This window comes from Nannospalax galili, unplaced genomic scaffold (genome assembly GCF_000622305.1).
Source record: "Nannospalax galili isolate Female #2095 unplaced genomic scaffold, S.galili_v1.0 scaffold362, whole genome shotgun sequence".
Taxonomy (NCBI): domain Eukaryota; kingdom Metazoa; phylum Chordata; class Mammalia; order Rodentia; family Spalacidae; genus Nannospalax; species Nannospalax galili.
The window spans coordinates 1,411,711-1,416,710 of NW_008348785.1; the positions used below are offsets into that span (position 1 = coordinate 1,411,711).

Genomic DNA, 5,000 nt, shown 5'->3' on the forward strand with positions numbered 1-5,000 from the left:
CACCCCTCTCATCCTGACTGAGGTTACAATGTGCTCAGCTGCCTCGCATTCCTGCCGCAGTCTCTGTCACAATCGACTGGTTCCCTTCTTGAACCATGAGACAACGTGAAGCCTTCTGCCCTCAAGCTGCTTTTGTCGGGTATTTGGTCACAGGGACAAGAAAAGTAGCACAGCGGCAGCTTGGCTTGGGCTCAGCTCAGGCCCAGCTCAGGCCGAGACGAGAAGGGCCAAGCAGAGGGAAGAGACGCCACGATAGTTCAAAAAGAACTTTTGTTTAAACCAACACAAATTTATGGCTATAATAGAAAACAACAGCGTCTTACTGGAAAAAGTAGAGGTCTGCACAGGGCTGTTTTGCTTTCTGGGGGCTCTAGAGAGCGCAGTTCCATTCCCAGGCCAGTTTCTGCAGGTAGCCTTGCTGTGCTGCCCTTTCCTCCACCTTTAAAACCGGCAATGCCCAGTTAAGTCCTGCTCACACTGCACCCCTCTAGTTCTGTCTTCTGAAAATCTCTCTCTCTCTCTCTCTCTCTCTCTCTCTCTCTCTCTCTCTCTCTTTATTTTCTAAACATGTGTTCGGTGCTTCTGCACCAAGGCAAATGGAACGAAAACAGACAGGTTTCCCCAAGGACAGGGCAAGTGGGACTAGGCTAGCGCAGGTGAGGAGTGTACCTGGAAAGGGGATCCACCTTTGTGGGGATCCCAAGGCATCTGTGTTAGTTACTTTTCTCATTGTTGTGACCAAATATTTTAAAAGAGGCGACTTGTAGGAGGAAGGAGGGTGTGTTTTGTTTTGTTTTGGGATTCTAGGCTATGGTTCGTCTTGGCTGAGAAGGCTGGTCACACTGTGCCTGCAGTCAGGAAGTGGCGAGAGAACAGGAAGTGGGACTAGGCAAAACATGACCCCAAGGCCCACTTTCAGTGACCTGCTTCTTCCAGCAAGGACTCTCGTCAATGCCTGCCCCCCGCTGGGGACCAAGTGTTCAAACACAGGAGCCTATGGGGGACATGTCACATTCAAAGACTTTAGAGAGGAGAGGGAGGCAACTTAGACCTCTGCAATGGCTATTTTGTCGTAAGGTGAAGGAAGGTATCTCAGGTGGACCCTGGAGGAAGAAGACCTGGACTTAACATCTCCAGGATGGTTAGTCAAGATGGAGCTGAAGGAGGCCCAGGAGTGGGGGGCTTGGATTTGTAGAGGGTCCTCTTTTGTGATCCTCCCAACTGGACGTGGCAGGTCAAGAATAGGGGAGTAAGGGCCCAACGGTTAAGAGCACCGGCTGCCCTTGCAGAAGACCTGCGTTCAGTTCCCAGCACCCACATGGTGATTCACAACCATCTGCAATTCCAGTTGCAGAGGATCCAGTGCCCTCTTCTGGTTTCCACAAGCATTGTATGCACATGGTACACTTACATACATACAGGCAAACACTCATATGCATAAAATAAAAATGAAACTCTAAAGAAAAGACTGTAACAGGAGAAAATGACAGAAGGGAGCGAAAACTCTTCCCATAGGGAAAGTGAAGGAAACTACCTGTCCTTCAAGTTTCCTGAGGAACCCAGTTACCCAACTGACATGCATTAGTGCCTAGGTCCCACTGAACCAGCTTAGGTAAGACCCAGAGGTGCGAACAGCCTCAGTCTTTATAAGAAGCTGAGGCAACTCTAGGGTCAGCTTAAATTGACGGGAAAAGTGTGTTCAAAAAGACTGGAGATCAGCTTCTTGGATTTGGTAGTGGTCTCCAGGGCCAGGGCTAGGGTCGGGGCCGTGGGGCTCCTGGACAAAGCTGAACACAAGGAGTGGATTCCAGTCACCAAGCTGGGCTGCTGGGCCGCTGGTCCAGGACATGAAGCTCAAGTCCCTGGAGGAGATCTGCCTGTTCTCCTTACCCATTAAGGAATCTGAGATTACTGATTTTTTTTCCTGGGAGTGTCTCTTAAGGATGAGGTTTTAAAGATCATGCCAGTGCAGAAGCAGACCTGGGCTGGGGGACCAGGTACAAGGTTTTTGTCACCATTTGGGACTACAATGGTCATGTTGGTCTGGGTGTGAAGTGCTCCAAGGAGGTGGCCACGGCAATTCGAGGGGCCAGCATCTTGGCCAAGCTTTCCATTGTCCCAGTGCGGAGAGGCTACTGGGGAAACAAAATTGGCAAACCCCCCACAGTCCCATGCAAGGTGACAAGCCACTGTGGTTCTGTGCTGGTGCCCCCCATCCCTGCCCCCAGAGGCACTGGCATCATCTTTGCTCCTATGCCCAGGAAGCTGCTGCTGATGGCTGGTATTGATGACCGCTGCACATAAGCCTGTGCTGCATGGCCACCCTGGCCAACTTCACAAGGCCACCTTTGATGCCATCTCTAAGGCCTACAGCCATCTGACCTCTGACCTCTTCACTAAGTTTCCCTATCAGGAATTCACCCACCGTCGTGTGAAAACCCACACCAGAGTCTCTGTGTAGAGAACCCAGGCCCCAGCTGTGGCTACTACCTAGGGCTTTTATATGAGAAAAAATAAAGTGAATTAAGTCTGGGAAAAAAATAAAAGCCAGAGATCAGGATCTCAAAAAAAAAAAATCTCTAATCTCTACTCTCAATGTTCATTACAGTGTTTTCAAGTTGGGGTACGGAAGCTGTTTAAATAACAGCTGAACAGGTAAATGAGGCGGCCTACAGTAAGATGTGATGCTGTGCAGCCTCAAAGAAGGACGTTGTGAGATAAACAACAACCTGGATAGACTTTGAAGATGTATGCTAGTGAAATCAGCCAGACACAGAAAGACAGATAATTCCACTTACAGGACGGATTTAAAATAGTCAAGGTCATAAGACCAAAGACTAGAATAATGGGTACTGTGGGCTAGAGGTAGAGAAAATGGGGACTTGTTAACCAACAGGCCAGAAGTTTGGTTTAAGTAAGATGAATAAGCTCTAGAGATGTGCTGTGCAGATAGGCCATGCAAAACAGTGCTTGGAGCCAAGGATGCATTGTATACTTGAATTTTAAGAGCAGAGATCTTAAACTAAGTGTTCTTAACACACTCACAAGAAAATGCACCTGGGCTTTTGTGGATGATAGAAGGGGATGAGAGGGATGTGCCTGAAGAAGGCTAGAACCAGCCTCGGCGGGGGGAGAGAAGAGGCTCTGCCAGTGTGATGGGCCACAATGTGCTGAGAACTGGAATGCAGATTTTAGGAAGGTCATAGCTGTGAATTCGCTCGGAACTTCCACATAGCAAAATCAAATCGCATTCAGACACTCATTCAGTGACTCCATGAAGTACAATCCATAAGTATTAGAAAAGCTTAGAAATTCAGGCTAAACATGGGCTGTCTTAGCCTGGAAGCTCCACATGACCATGAACTGGGTGCTGGACTATGTGTTCAGAAAATGGGATAAAAGGGGAGAGCAGGCTCAGAGGTGATGGGACACCAAGATGGTGCCAGGCCCTCAGGCCTGGAGAAAGACTGTGTTCTTGCCTTGCCTCCATACCACCAGTAGGAGCATACAGCACTTGGCCACACAAAGGGCATTGTCGCAGGAGGAAGACGAAAGAGCATTCCAGAATGTTTCTGCATGGGGCTGTGATAAAGGCTGCTTTTAAGTGACTGGTTTTGAGTGAAGCTTTGGTACCCAGACATTTATCTTTGTGTTATTTTTGTGTTATCTTTGCGACCTTGAGCAACTTACTTCCAAGTCTTGTTTTTTATGTATATGTTAGGGTATTTATAGAACCTACCTGTTAGGATTAAGGATTCCATGAGACAACATGGGATGGTTTGAATGAGAATATCGCCCATAGACTCCAAGTATTTGGACATTTTGTCCCCAGTTGGTGGTGCTGTTTTAGGAGGTCTTAAAGGTGTGGCTATGCCAGAGGAAGCACATCACTGGGGGTGGGCTTAAAGTGTTCTTAAGCCTTGCCAGATCTCGAGTTCCTCTCTTGTTTCCTGTGCCTGCTTAAAGATGTGAGAGCCTAGCTTCTGCTCCTCCTCCAGCCACCTCTGCCACCATGCCTCCCCACCATGATGGACTCTTGACCCTTTGGAACCATAAGTTCAAATAAACTCTTCCTTCTATCAGTTGCTTTGGTCAGTGTTTCTATCACAGCAACAGAAAAGTAACTAATAAACAGCACATGTGAAATGTTTTTCAAAGTGCTTGGTACAGGGTTTAAGTTGTGCACAGAGGAATGGATAGAAGATGTAGCTCAATGGCAAAGCACATGTCTAGCACGCATGAGGCACTGGGCTTAACCCATAGCACTGCAAAATAGAATGGTAATAATCGAGTTCTGGGCAGGGAAGGTGTCTCACGTAGTGTTCTGATTTGTTTCTTCACTGCTGTGACAAAATACTCTGACCACTACCAACTTGGGGAGGAAAGGGTTTATTCAGCTTACATCTCCCAGGTGACAGTTCATCAGGGAGCCCAAGGTAGGGACTCAGGGCAGGAACCTGGAGGCAGGAGCTGGAGCACAGGCCATGGAGGAATGCTGCTTACTGGCTTGTTCCCCTGCCCCCCTCCCCCCAGCCTGCATTCTTATGCAACACAGGCCCACCTGCCCATAGGTGACATCACCCACAGTGGGCTGGGCCCTCCCACATCACTCATCAAGAAGATGTCCCTCAGACATGGCCACAGGCCAGTCCAATAGAGGCAATTCCCCAATTGAGGCCCCCTCAGCCCAGGTGTGTCAAGTTGACACCAAAACTATCCAGCACAACTGTTAAACCATAGCCTTTGCACTTCTTGTCCCCAAGATATGATGTTAACATTAGTATCACAACATAAGACAGTACAACCTAAAAACCCCCAGTCCTTAAAAAATCCAAACACTTAGAAGTCCATAGTCTCTTTTAAAAGTCTCTTAACTGTGGGTGGGCTTCTGTAAAATCCAAAACAAGTACTGTCTTATTTCAAAGGGAAGAATAGGGCATACCTAAGCAAAACCAAAGTCCAGCAAAGTAGTTCAAGGCTGGACATCTGGGATTCACTCA

General features: G+C 48.0%; 1 pseudogene; it reads left to right on the plus strand.

Moving 5' to 3' along the window:
• The first annotated feature begins 1,713 nt into the window (after nt 1-1,713).
• On the plus strand, nt 1,714-2,494 carry LOC108491447 (annotated as a pseudogene).
• The last annotated feature ends 2,506 nt before the right edge of the window (nt 2,495-5,000 follow it).